At 37.7% G+C, this 14,909-nt stretch overlaps 1 pseudogene; it reads right to left on the minus strand.

Annotated features, from left to right (window-relative positions):
* Positions 1-1,041: 1,041 nt before the first annotated feature.
* LOC119520761 lies at positions 1,042-2,455 on the minus strand (annotated as a pseudogene).
* Positions 2,456-14,909: the final 12,454 nt, after the last annotated feature.

The raw sequence follows: 14,909 nt of genomic DNA on the forward strand, positions 1-14,909 counted from the left end.
CCCTTGATCCCACACCCTTTCCACTTAATAAAGGGGTCCCTTGCATTACTTTACACTGTGCTCTTCTGGCAGTTGGAGATCACTCCAATTTAATGGCTCTGCTTCTAAAATAATGTTCCTGACTAAAATGCAGACACACACACATACACGAACTTTTATTTCTTTAACAGAACAGACCATCCATGATAGCTAAGTAACTACTTCTTCATGTCACAGGAATTGCCACGAATTCTGGTCACTGAAATTCCTCAGATAAATATTGCTCAAAAACAAGGATTCTCTATGACTCCCTCATCCAAGAGATTAAGGAGTTTTGGCTATTTTACCTGATAATACTTAAACTCTTTTCCAAAATTCTAATTCAATCAACATTAATGTTCAAGATTTAAAAGTCAAATAATTTCTGTTTTCCATTTCCCACCAGACAGCACTGCTACTATCCAGGCTCAGGAGTCATTATGTAGAAAAGAATAAACTTCATAATCAAAGAATTCTCCTCTAGAATACAATAATCAGTATAGGCTTTGGGGCCCTGGCTAGTCCAGGCAGCGAGAAGGAAATGAAGGGGGATCAGGGGAGCAGAAAGACCAGATGGCTCTTATAACACAAAATACCTGGAGGAATGAGTTGGAGGAGGGTTGAGGCTGTGCAAGTGAGGGGTCAGGAGTCTAAAAACAGTCATGGCTTGATTTATTTTACTCTTGGGTGACTCTCAGTATAGGGCGTCTGAGAGAAAAACTACCCAGATCACAGGAGAAGAAGGTTCCAGCCTTCTTGGAGGGACCAGATTGAGGCTGCTACAATCATGACAGTGTAGGGGGTGAAGACACATAGTCACCTATTTCAAAGCTGAGTGTTACCTACAAAACTCAAGATAACAAAAAACTTCTTTGAATTGTAAACTTCCACTCAAATATAACACCTCAAAACAGTATTTAGTACATATTTTGAGTCTTTTCAAGTGTGATACACAATATTATTCCCTTTGGAACCAGTGCTGTTAAATAAAAATATACTAAATAGCCATTTTCCAAAGCTGCATTATATTTGGGAACAAGTATTCTGAGCTGAGTGAATAATAGTGCTGTAGGGTGCATACCCATTAGAATCTAATGAGGATCTTAGGAGGGCATCATAACAGGGACTGACGACCATTTTTTTTAATAGTTGATGAGGTGAACAAATTTAATAACAACTTCCTTTAGCTCTTTCTGAACTGGACCCAATCCACCAGGTACTGTGGGGAATGGCTTCTGGTGACCTGAGGCAAGGTAGGTTTCTAAGGTCAGGATAGAATCCACGATCCTGAAAATGGGGTCATCAGGACTGGCCAAAGTCTGGATCTAGCCCTTTAGCATTGTCTCCTTGTCAGAACACAGGGAAAGGCAGCTGCCCACTTCCATGCAGACTTTCTCCCCAGTGGTAGTCAGGAAATCCTTCAGATTGAAGAAGGAAAGATGCTTATCTGTTAGCAGAATCTTGACAATCATTTTGAATTTCCCAGCCAAGTCTGCTTGGAATGAAATTCCTGGGGCTACCATGCTGAACCTGACCAGCAATATGGTCTTCAGGATGGTTAGATGGAGCTCTTGGAAGTGAGACTGGTGCATCAAAATTCTTTCAGGGAAAGATCTCTGGATGCACACCCATTTCAAAATTTTAAGTAGGCATAATTCTGGACAGCAACAGGACTTGGCAGTGTAACATTGCCAGAGCAAGCAGCCCATCCTACAGTGGGCAAGGTGTTTCTATACTTCTGATTTATAAGGTCATCTGCAGCTTCTTCTAGCCACTGGGTAACAAAATCCAGGGTGTTTGGGTTCTTCTCCAAAATCTTTTGAAACTTCTTCCTTTCATATTCAACCAACTATTCCATGAGATGTGGGCTAGTGCTACTGGCAGCAAAGTTTGCCATGTCCACTTTCATTAGACCCACCACAGAAAAAATTGCCTGGAAAAGGGCATTATTTCCTTAATGATCTTTAACTTCTTAACTTCCTCATTATAAACAGGTGCACATAGTGTCCCCATCATGCCAATAATGAATTAAGCTAGCTTGGAAATGTCTAGGGCTCCATTCTGCTTCCTGCTTCATCAGATCCAGATCTAGGACTTCTGCTATCTGGTTTCTCAGTCTAGGATGGCCAAGCAGCAAGAAAGATAGGAGAGTCTCTTTGATCTCTCCTACTAGTTTGATGACATGGTCATATTTTGGGGGTTTCTTCACTTAGCTGGACACTCAAACAATCTCAAAAATGCTTTATGTACAACCTCCTTTACTGCCTTCTCCAAGAGTGAGGTCTTTGCACTCTTTCAGGCTGGAAGAGGCCAGTTTTATTCTTTTCTGTAAAGCTTCATCACAACACTTCACAGCATCTTCAAGGCCTTGCTTAGAATCATTTGCTTTTGGCTTTCCTGCTTCATTTATATTGGACTTATCAACATTTTCAGACATTTCTCAATTAAATTTATTCACTTTCCTGCCTTGGACTCAGTGTTTTGCCTGCAGCCACTCTGACAGACTCAGGCAGAGGTGGATGTTGTGGCAGGGCTGGTGACTGATGAAAGACAAAAAGGGAGGTTCAGCCTCTGCTCCACAGAGGCCACATCCCTCCCCATGCTCCCTGGACAGTGATTCATCAACTTAAGGAAGGAAGAGGCTGCTCTTAGCCACAAGGCTGCCACACCATGCAGTGTGGCACCATATTTCTATATGCCTCCTTATTTTTGAAAGACAGGTGTAGCAGATACAGAAATTTTGATTGGCAGTTTTTCTCTTTTGGTACCTTAAATATATCATCCCACTGTCTTCTCACCTCCATAGTTTCTGATGAGAAATTGGAATATATCCTTATTGAGGATCCTTTATATGGGTTGAATTGCTATTTCTTACTGCTTTCAGAATTCTTTTATCTTTAGCACTTGAAATTCTGAGTAGTATGTGTCTCAGTGTAGGTATATTAGGATTTATTCTGTTTAAGTAGGTTGAACTTCTTGAACATGTTTATTTATGATTTTCATAAGATGTGAAATTTCAGCCATTAATTGCTCAAATATTCTTTTTGCTACTTTACTTTCTCTTCTCCTGGGGCACCCATGAAATATACATTTCTGTGCTTCATGCTGTCCCTCAAATACCTAAAACAATGCTCAATTTTTTCTGTTCTTTCTCTATCAGTTCTTCTGATTGTCCAATTCCAATTGTCCTGTCTTATAGTTCACTGATTCTTTTTTCTTCCTGCTCAAACTGAATGTTATAGCCTCTCGTGTATTTTTAATCCCTTCTATTGTGTCATTCTTACACATAATTTCTGTTATATTTCATTTTTATATTTTCAAAATCTTTTTGTGTTCACAAATTTTCTTCTTAATATCCTTTATCCCTTTTTGCATATTTTCCTTCATCTCCTTGAATAGATCTAGGAAATTTGTTCGAACATGTTTGGTTAGTTGTTTCAACTTCTAATCTCTTCTGAAGTTTTAATTTGTTCCTTTGATTTAGCCATGTTTTTCTGTTTCTTCACATATGTTAACTCTGAATGCCTGTTTCTCCCACTTCTCTAGCTTTTATTGTTTGGTTCTGTGTTTTTGATTGATCTAATTATAGACCTTTAAAATAGTCCATGTGTAATACTTCAGTTTTTTAGGTCTTCATCTGATCATTGCTATAGATATGTGGTGTAATTTTTAATATTGTGTTTTTGTGCAATTTTTTCACTGCATTAGAACATCCTTTTCTCTGTTTCTTCCTTGGAAATCAGAGCTGTTCTGTTTGTTTTTGTGCAGACTTTTCTCCCCAGCTTCTATGATTTGTTTACATTCTCTTGATAACACAGTGCCCCATTTTCCTACACTTTTTAGTCTGGGACCCATCCTATCTTACAGCAGTCCAGTTTCAATGTCCTCTTTATTTCTCTGCAAGGCTTTCCTATCTCTAGTTTCTTCCCATTGGCATACTCTGGAATAGCAGATTGGGTCAATCTAGAATGCACAGTATATGTATGTCAATTCAAAAAGTCTCTTTGACTTTAGGTGAACTAACAATTAAAATTGGATTGGTCACAACAGGTCTTCCCAGTCATTCTAGGGTGGTATATCTGCCCCCTACCCAGAGGGATCTTTTCTATGCAGTACTCCTCATGGCTCTTGTTCTGCCCTGGGTCTCTGTGGAGTTAGGTCCCTGTGTCTGAATATGTGTGGATTTCAAATTCACTGCTGGGATTTGTTCTACAGACTCTGTCAGTGGTGAGAGGGTCTTGGGGCCATGTTGCCTCAGTGTGTCTCTGAAGATGCCCAGAACTGAGTGAAGGAGAGGAAAATGGGAAGTGACCAGCAGCCTGGGACAGAATTTTCCTACCTGAGATTTTTATGTTTCTATAACTCTGCATTTGTAGAGTGGTTCTCCAATTTCTATCATCCTCCTGAATTCAAAGCAAGTGGAATTTGTCCTTTTATTTGCCAAACCTCTAGGGAAGATTTATCAAGGGATGTTGGTGTTGTCACTCTGTTCTAGGTGTTTTTATCAAGAAAAGGTGATTGATTTTGTCAAATGCCTTTTCTATAATAGTGATGATTAAGTGTTTTATCCCTTTCATTGTGTTAGTGTGCTATATTACATTAATTGATTTTCTTCTGTTGAACTGACCTAGCATATTAGGTATAAATTCCATTTGATCATGGTGTACAATCCTTTTTTTTAATTCATGTTATTGAGACATATTCACATACCAAGGAGTTTTACAAAACAAATGTTACATTTGATTGTTCACAGTACCTTTATATAGTTGTGCATTTATCCCCAAAATCAATCCCTGACACCTTCATTACCACACACACAAAAAAATAACAAGTATAATAATTAAAGTGAAAAGAGCAACTAAAGTAAAAAAAGAACACAGGGTGCCTTTTTTGTTTGTTTTTTTCCCTTCCCCCATGTTTCTACTCATCCATCCATAAACTAGATAAAAGGGAGGGTGGTCCATATGGCTTTCCCAGTCACATTGTCAACCCCCAAAAGCTATATTTTTATACAATCGTCTTCAAGATTCATGGATTCTGGGTTGTAGTTTGATAGTTTCAGGTACCTACTGACAGCTACCTCAATTCATTAGAACCTAAAAATGGTTATCTATATTGCGCATAAGAGTGCCCACCAGAGTGACCTCTCGGCTCCTTTTAGAATCTCTCTGCCACTGAAGCTTATTTCATTTCCTTTCACTTCCCCTTTTGGTCAAGTAGTTGTTTTCCATCACACGATGATGGGTCTACATTCCTCCCTGGGAGTGATATTCCATGTTGCAAGGGAGATTCACTCCCCTGGGTGTCTGATCCCATATAGGGGGGAAGGCAGTGATTTCACCTGCAAAGTTGGCTTAGCTCGAGAGAGAGGGCCACATCTGAGCAACAAAGAGGCATTTTGGAGGAGGCTCTTAGGCACAATTATAGGCAGGTCTAGCCTCTCCTTTGCAGCAACAGTCTTCCCAATGACAAGGCCTGTGGTAGAGGGCTCAACCCATCAAACCACCAGTCCCCTATATCTGTGAGCACATTAGCAACCATCGAGGTGGGGCAGGCCAATACCCCTGCATTCTCCACCAGCTCCTCAATGGGGCTCTGCATATTATTTTTCTTTGTTCCTTTTAATTAACTTTTTTTTAAATCAACTGTGTAAAAAATAAAAAAAAAAAAATTGAAAAACATAGACTAAAAGAACTTTTCAAATGGGCCATAAAAAGGGAGTAAGAAAAAGACAACTATCCTAAGATAACTAGTTTACTTCTAACATGTTTCTACTCTACCCCAAGAAAGTAACCTCATATACAACATTCCTGTGAACTTGTTCCTACCATAGCCATCAGAAATTAACAGACCACAGTCATTCCTGGACATTCCCAGAATGTTAAATTTACTCACAATAGCTTATCTGTTTGTATTGGGTTATCATTCCCCCTTCCTTAATTGCTCTCTATCACTACTTCCCCTACAATCTACATTGTAAACCATTCATTTCACATTTTTCAATGTTCACTTTAGTGGTAGCATATATTTCTCATTTTTTACCTACACTTATTTTGCTAAGCATTATGTTTTCAAGGTTCTTTCATGTTGTCATATGTTTCATGACATCATTCCTTCTTATTCTTGCCATGTAGTATTCCATTGTGTGTATATACCACAATTTATTTATCCACTTATCTGTTAAAGGATGTTTGGGTTGTTTCTGTCTCTAGGCAATTGTGAATAATGCTGCTATGAACATTGGTATGCAGATATCTGTTCATGTCACTGCTTTCAGATCTTCCAGGTTTATACCAAGAAGTGAAATCGCTGGATCAAAGGGTAACTCTATATCTACATTTCTAAGCAACTGCTAGACTGACTTCCAGAGTGGCTGAAGCATTATACAGTCCCACCCACAATGAACAAGAGTTCCAATTTCTCCACAACCTCTGTAGCATTTGTAGTTTCCTGTTTGTTTAATGGCAGCCATACTAATTGGTGTGAGAATGTGTCTCATTGTGGTCTTAATTTGCATGTCCCTAACAGCTAGTGAAGCTGAATATATTTTCATGTCTTTCTTGGCCATTTGTATTTCCTCTTCAGAGAACTGCTTTTCATATCTTTTGCCCATTTTATAATTGAGCTTCTGTACTCTCATCGAGTTGTAGGACTTCTTTATATATGCAAGATATTTTTTTGTCAGATACATGGTTTCAAAAAAAAATTCCCACTGAGTTGGCTGAATCTTTACCTTTTTGACAAATTGCTTTGAAGTACAGAAACTTCTAAGCTTGAGGAGTTCTCTTTTATCTATTTTTTTTTCTTTCCTTGCTTGTTCTTTGGGTGTAAATCTAGGATGTGGCTGCCTAATACAAGGTTTTGAAGATGTTTCCCTACATTATCTTCTAGGAGTTTTATGGTACTGTCTTTTATATTGAGATCTTTGATCCATTTTGAGTTAATTTTTGTGTAGGGTGTGAGGTAGGGGTCCTCTTTAATTCTTTTGGATATGTATATCCAACTCTCCCAGCCCCACTTGTTGAAAAGACTGTTATGAGTCAGTTCAGTGACTTTTGGGGCCTTATCAAAGATCAGTAAGCCATAGATCTGGGGGTCTATCTCCGAATTCTCAATTTGATTCCATTGATCAATATGTCTATCTTTGTGCCAGTACCATGCTGTTTTGACAACTGTGGCTTTATCATAAGCTTCGAAGTCAGGGAGTGTAAGTCCTCTCACTTCATTGTTCTTTTTTACAGTGTCTTTAGCAATTTGAGGCATCTTCCCTGCCCAAATACATTTGATTACTAGCATTTTCAAGTCTGCAAAGTAGGATTGGGATTGCATTGAATCTGTAGATGAGTTTGGGTAGAATTGACAACATAATGACATTTAGCCTTCCTATTCATGAACATGGAATGATTTTCCAAATTTTAAAGTTCCTTTCTATTTCTTTTAGTAGAGTCATGTAGTTTTCTTTGTATAGGTCTTTTACATCATTCATTAAGTTTATTCCTAGGTACCTGATTTTTTTAATTGCCATTGAAAATGGTATCTTTTTCTTGAGTGTCTCTTCAGTTTGCTCATATTTGGATATAGAAATTTTACTGACTTATGTGCATTAATCTTCTATCCTGCTACATTGCTGAATTTGTTTATTAGCTCCAGTAGCTGTATCATTGATTTCTCAGGGTTTTCCAGATATAAGATCATATCATCTGCATACAATGACAGTTTTACTTGTTCTTTTCCAATTTGGATGCCTTTTATTTCTTTGTCTTGGCAGATTGCTCTGGTTAGCACTTCCAGCACAATGTTGAACAGCAGTGGTGAGAGTGGGCATCCTTGTCTTGTTCCTGATCTTAGAGGGAAGGCTTTCAATCCTCACCATTGAGTACTATGCTGGCTGTGTGTTTTTCATATATGCTCTTTATCATATTGAGGAAGATTCCTTCAATTCTTACCTTTTGAAGTGTTTTTATCAAAAAGGGATGTTGGATTTTGTCTAATGCTTTTTCAGCATCTATTGAGATGATCGTTTGATTTTTCTCGTTCAGTTTGTTAATGTGTTGTAATACATGGATTGATTTTCTTACATTGAACCATCCTTGCATGCCAGGAATGAACCCCACTTGGTCATGGTGTATGATTTTTTTAATGTGTCTTTCAATTCGATTTGTAAGTATTTTGTTGAGAATTTATACATCTATGTTCATTAGGGAGATTGGCCTGTAGTTTTCCTTTTTTTGTAGCATCTTTGCCTGGTTTTGGTATTAGATTGATGTTAGCTTCATAAAATGAGTTAGGTTGTGTTCCATTTTCTTCAATGTTTTGAAAGAGTTTGAGTAAGATTGGTGTCAGTTCTTTCTGGAAAGTTTGGTAGAATTCCCCTGTGAAGCCATCTGGCCCTGGGCATTTATTTGTGGGAAGATTTTTGATGACTGATTGGATCTCTTTGCTTATGATTGGTTTGTTGAGGTCTTCTGTTTCTTCTCCGGTCAGTCTAGGTTGTTCATATGTTTCCAGGAAATTGTCCATTTCTTCTATATTATCCAATTTGTTGGAGTACTGTTGTTCATAATATCCTCTTATAATTTTTTTTAAATTTCTTTGGGATCCACAGTTATCTCATTCATTATTTTCTTTACATGGGTTTTCTCTCTTTTTGATTTTGTCAGTCTTGCTAGGGCTTGTCAATCTTGTGGATCTTCTCAAAGAACCAACTTTTGGTGTTACTTACCCTCTCTATGGTTTTTTCATTCTCTATATCATTTATTTCTGCTTTAATCCTTGTTATTTCTTTTCTTCTACTTGATTTAGGATTGGTTTGATGATCATTTTCTAGCTTCTTCAGTTGATCCATTAGTTCTTTGATTTTGGCTCTTTCTTCCTTTTTAATACATGCATTTAGTGTTATAAATTTCCCCCTCAGTACAGCTTTTACTGCATCCCATAAGGTCTGGTATTTTGTGTTCTCATTTTCATTCATCTCTCTATATTTAACAATTTCTCTTGCTATTTCTTTTTTAACCCACTGTTTAGAAATGTGATGTTTAACTTCCAGGTATTTGTGAATTTTTGAAGTCTCTGATGGTTATTGACTTCTAATTTATTCCTTTGTGGTCATAGAATGTGCTTTGAATAATTTCCTTTTTTAAAAAATTTATTGAGGCTTGTTTTATGTCTCAGCATATGATCTATTCTGGAGAAAGTTCCGTGAGCACTAGAGAAGAATGTGTTTCCTGGTGATTTGGAATGTAATGTTCTCTATATTTCTCTTAAATCCAATTCATTTATCAGATTGTTTAGGTTTTCAATTTCCTTAATGGTCTTCTCTCTGTTGATCTATCTATAGGAGAGAGCGATGTGTTGAAGTCTCCCACAATTATTGTGGAAACCTCAATTGCTTCCTTTAGCTTTGCCAGTGTTTCTCTCATGTATTTTGTGGCACTTTGATTGGGTGCATAAAAATTTATGATTGTTATTTCTTCTTGTTGAATTGCCCCTTGTATTAGTATGTAGTGGCCTTCTTTGTCTCTCATAACATCCTTGCATTTAAAGTCTATCTTATCTGAGATTAATATTGCTACTTCTGCTTTCTTTTGGTTGTAGCTTGCATGAAATATTTTTTTCCATCCTTTCACTTTGAATTTCTTTATGCCCCTGTGTCTAAGATGAGTCTTTTGCATGCAACATGTAGATGGTTCATTTTTTTTTGATCCATTCTGTGAATCTATATCTTTTAATTGGGGACTTTAATCCATTTACATTCAATGTTATAACCATGAAAACATTTCTTGAATCAGCCATCTTATCCTTTGGTTTATGTTTGTCATATATATTTTTTCCTCTCTCTACTAATATCCTTTAATATATCCATATTGAATCTCTTTAGTACTCAACCATTCTCCATGTCTCTCTCTCCTTTCTTTGTTTCTCTGTCTGTAGGGCTCCCTTTAGTGTCTCCAGTGGGGCAGGTCTCTTAGTAAATTCTCTCATCATTTGTTTGTCTGTGAAAAATTTAAGCTCTCCCTCAAATTTGAAGGAGAGCTTTGCTGGAAAAAGAATTCTTGTTTAGTAATTTTTCTCACTCAGAATTTTAAATATGTCATGCCACTTTCATCTTGCCTCCATGGTGGCTGCTGAGTTGTCACTATTTAGTCTTATGCTGTTTCCTTTGATTGTGGTGAATTGTTTTTCTCTTGCTGCTTTCAGAACCTGCCCCTTCTCTTCTGTATTTGACAGTGTGATCAGAATGTGTCTCTGAGTGGGTTTAATTGGATTTGTTCTATTTGGAGTTCACTGGGCATTTATGATTTGTGTATTTATGGTGTTTAGAAGATTTAGGAATTTTCCCCAACAATTTCTTTGAATACTCTTCCTAGACATTTACCCTTCTCTTCCCCTTCTGGAACATGAATTAGTCTTCTATTTGGATGTTTTCTATTATCTATTATATCCCTGAAGTCCATTTCAATTTTTTTATTTTATTCCCATTCTTTCCTTTGTTCTTTCATTTTCCATTCTATCACCTTCAGGTCACTGATTTGTTGTTCAACTTCCTCTAGTCTTGTACTGTGAGTATCCAGAATCTTTTTAATTTGGTCAACAGTTCCTTTAATTTCCATAAGGCCATCTATTGTTTTATTTACTCTTGCTATTTTTTCTTTATGCTCTTCTAATGTCTTCTTGATGTCCTTTATATCCTGTGCCATGGTCTCATCATTCATCTTTAGTTCTTTGATTAGTTGTTCCAAGTACTGAGTCTCCTCTGATCTTTTGATTTGGGTGCTTGGGCTTGGGTTATCCATGTCATCTGTTTTTTTCCTATGCTTTAAAATTTTCTGTTGTTTTTGGCCTCTTGGCATTTGCTTAACTTGATAGGGTTCTTCTAGGTTTGTAGCCCAATTAAAATCCTTATCTCTAATTTCTCAGATCTACAGCTTCATGGAGTACAGTTTCTCTAACTAACCAGCAGGTGGCTCCATGAGCCACCTATTCCCCTGAAGCCAGTTCTCTCTCACTTTGTCTTTGTTGTGAGTTGGGGTGTGAGTCTTGTGGGGTCCAATTGCTGTACCAAGCTTGTGTGTGTAGTTGGTGTTACCCACCCTGTATATGGGGCATGTGTATGGGTGGTCAAGGAGGGTGGCAGCTATAACAATCATATCTCCCTGGTGTTCCTGGAGATTAAAACTGCTGCAATAGTCTAGTCCTTCAGTTCAGTCCTACCACAGTTTGTCTCTGCTGCTGACCCACAAGTTCTTGGTAATGGGTATGGCCCCTGAGACTTGTGAGTGGGTCCCTCTTCCAGGCTGTGCACCCCCAGGTCCTCTGTTGAGGGATGACTGTGCTTTGTCACAAGTGAACACCATGCCTCCAGGGCAGTTCTAGGCTGCAGGGCTCTGTAAGGAGTCTCCCATTCTGCTGAAAAGATGGCTGAATGAGGTGTGTTAATTCACACTGCTCCACCTTCCCAAATGTGGACAACCATCTGAGGGTGCATGGAAGGCTAATGTCCATGTCTGATTTTGTGGTATGTGCCTGTGTTATTTGAAGCACTTCCCATTACACTGGGTTGTCTGTGGCAGCTCTGGGCTTTGGGGCCAGAGATGGGCAGGAGGTTTCCCTGTCCACATGGATGATGGCTGTGAGAGGATGCCCCCCTTTTCTTGGGAAGTTGTGGTGTTTAGTGAATTTTCTTAGCCACTGGACTTATTGTCTCGTGTCTCAGAGCTCTCTTAGTTCTGTTCTTGTCTTTACTTGCCCAACTTGCAAATCTTTGATGCTTTCTGTATTGGGCTTCTTAAAGTAATTGTTTTAGAAAAAGAGAAAAAAAAAAGGAAAGACCCTGCTTGCAGGTCTAATGGGTTATTGAAATGCTAAGAGACAAGGTAATTAGGGCCATTAAGGAAGGGTCCAGGGAGCAGAGAAACCAGTTTTTCTTCTGGGTCTGCATATGAGCCTGACTCTGCCTGAGCTCTGCCCTTCCCCTTTCTATGTTCACTAGAACTCCAAAAAGCCTCCACTTTTATTTTGGGGTTTTTCTTGCTGTTTTTTGCTAATCCTATCTCCTCTCCATCAGGCTGGCTGCTCCCGGATTCTTTGGTGTCTAGTTTCAGTCTATCTATGATTGGAGTTTGGATCAGTAGAATGTGTTTCTGATAAGAGCTGCAACTGCAGTTCTCCCTCCTCATTCCCAGTGCTGACAACCCATCCTCCCATGGGACTGAACATGGCAGGGAGGGGCATGAGTCCCCTGGCCATGAAAACTTACAGATTTCACTGAACTCTGCAGTTCCATGTGTTCATGAGTGTTGTATGAAGTATGCCCAAAGTCAAATTTCTCTGCAGTGTCCACTCCATGCAGTTCCTGGCTTTCTATCTACTGCACTGTAGGAGTAACTAAAATGTACACCTCACCACTCCACCATCTTGCCCTGCCTCAGTATATACTCCTTTAAATATGCTGCTGGCTTTGGTTTGCTAGTATTTTTTGAAGATTGTTGCATCTATATTCATAACAGATATTTGTCTTTAGTTTTGTCTTTCTAGTTGTATCTTTGTTTGACTTTGGCTTGAAGTGATGTTGACTTTGTAGAATAAATTAGGGAGTGTTCCCTCTTCTTCAAATATTGGAAGAGTTTGAGCAGAATTGGAGTCAAGCCTTCTTGGAATGCTTGGTATAATTCCCCAATAAAGCCATATGGTCCTGGAATTTTCTATGTTTGGTGGTTTTTGATTACTGTTTCAATATTTTTACTACTTATTGGTTTGTTGAGTCAATATGGGTAGTTAAGCATTTGTCCACTTCATCTAGATTATGTAATTTATTGGCATAATCATATCATATTCATAGTGCCCTCTTATAGTCCTTTTAATTTCAATTCAGTCAATAGTAATGTCACTCTTTTCATATCTGGTTTTCAATCTTTGTAACCTGTCTCTCATTTCCTTTGTCATTCTAGCTAAGGCTTTTTCTGTTATTAATCCTTTTCAAACAACCAACATTTTGTTTTGATTTTCATTATTTTATTTTTTTCTGTTTTGTTTAGCTCCATTCTAAGCTTTGTTATTTTCTTCCTTTTGATCACCTTCTGTTTATTGGGTTCTTCTTTTTTCATTCTTCCAGTTTGGAGGTTAGGTCACTGACTTGAAATCTCTTAAATTTTTTAATGTAAGCATTCAGGGCTATAAATTTTCTTCTCAGCACTGCCTTTACTGCATAGCATAAGTTTTGTTATACTGTATATTCATTTTTATTTTACACAAGATATTTCTTAATTCACTTGTTCCCTCTTTGCCCTTTGTTTGCTTAAGTGTATGTTATTTATTTGCCACAAATTTGTGAATTTTCAATTTCTCTTTGTTATTGGTTTTTAGCATCATTCTGTTGCCATCAGAGAATATATGTTACATTATATCAATGCGTTTGAATGCATTGAGGCTTGTTTTGACATATGGTATATCCTGGAAAATAATCCATGTACACTCAAGAAGAAAGTGTATTCTGTTTTTGTTGGGTGCACTGTTCTATGTACCTCTGGTAGGTTTAGTTATTTTAGAGTATCATTCATGGCTTGCATTATATTATTGATTTTCTGACTAGATGTTCTATCCATTATTGAAAGGTTCTTGAAAATGTCTCCTATTATTTTTGTGGAAACATCAATATCTCCCTCCAAAATTTTCAGTATTTTCTGGATATTTTTTGGATCTCTGCTACTAAATACATATATGATTCTAATTGTTATGTCTTCTTTTTAGATTGTCTCATTTATCAGTATATAATGACCATCTTTGCCCCTCATAACCATATTTGACATAAAGTCTATTTTATCTCACATCAGTTTAGCTACTACATATCTCTTTTGGTTACTACTTGTATGACATATTTTTTCCAAATTTAACATTTACCCTACTTGTATCTTTGAGTTAAAGGTGTACCTCTTGCAGACATCATATAGTTGCATCATCATTTTTCTGCATTCTGCCAAACTTTGCCTTTTCACTGGAGTGCTTAATCCATTTACATCTAATATCACTACTCATAATGCAGGACTTTTTTATATCTTTCTACTAAGATTCTCATACTGCTCATTGTTTCCCTTATATCTTTTGATTCTTTCTCTGTATTCTTTTCATCTCCTTGAGCATTTTTAAGATCTGTTTGTTTTTTTAATTTTGCTCAGTTATAAAAAAATTATCTTCTTCTTTGGTGTTTTCTGGATTTTTATCCTCTTCCTTTGGTCTATCATTTCCTGTTCCTTTGTTTGTCTTGTACCCTTGTACACTGTACATTTTAATATTTAAAAATTTTAACTCTGGGATTTATTCCATGAGATAACTGTTTCTTGAATATAGCCAGATGGTTATAAGACAACAAATTCCTTTAGGTTCAGCCCACCTGTAATAAAGGTCTGCTGAAGGCAAATGTAGTTTAGGTTTTCCATCTTCTGAACCTGAGCCTTCTCATTGTCTCTTGCTTGTTAGTTGTTTTGGAGTTCCCCTGTTTTCAGGAGTTTGATAGTATATCTCTTTCCCAGGAGGTAGATCCTCCTTCCCTAAGTGCATAAAGCTGGCAAGACTTTGCCCAGATTGTCTGTCTCTGTAATTTCTTACACTCTTTTCATTTATCAAGGTGCTTTTTCTCAGAGGAAAAATTCTTGGAAGGGGGCATGCTGGAGAGGAATTTCCTGTCAGTCTTTTCCAGTCAAAACAAGGCCATGGACAAACAATGAGGGCACAGACTGGCTCCAAAGTGCCCAGGGTAGTGGATCAAAAGGGTTCAAGGGCTTCTTCAGTGCAACCCAGATGTGAGTTCTTGGTCTGTTCAGCAAATGCAGCTCTTCATCTAACCATCCACTACAGCCTTGAGGAAGAGTACCTCTTTAGTTCTCCTCTGCCTCTGC

The sequence above is a fragment of the Choloepus didactylus genome, chromosome 26 (assembly GCF_015220235.1).
Source record: "Choloepus didactylus isolate mChoDid1 chromosome 26, mChoDid1.pri, whole genome shotgun sequence".
In the NCBI taxonomy this organism is placed as follows: Eukaryota; Metazoa; Chordata; class Mammalia; order Pilosa; family Megalonychidae; genus Choloepus; species Choloepus didactylus.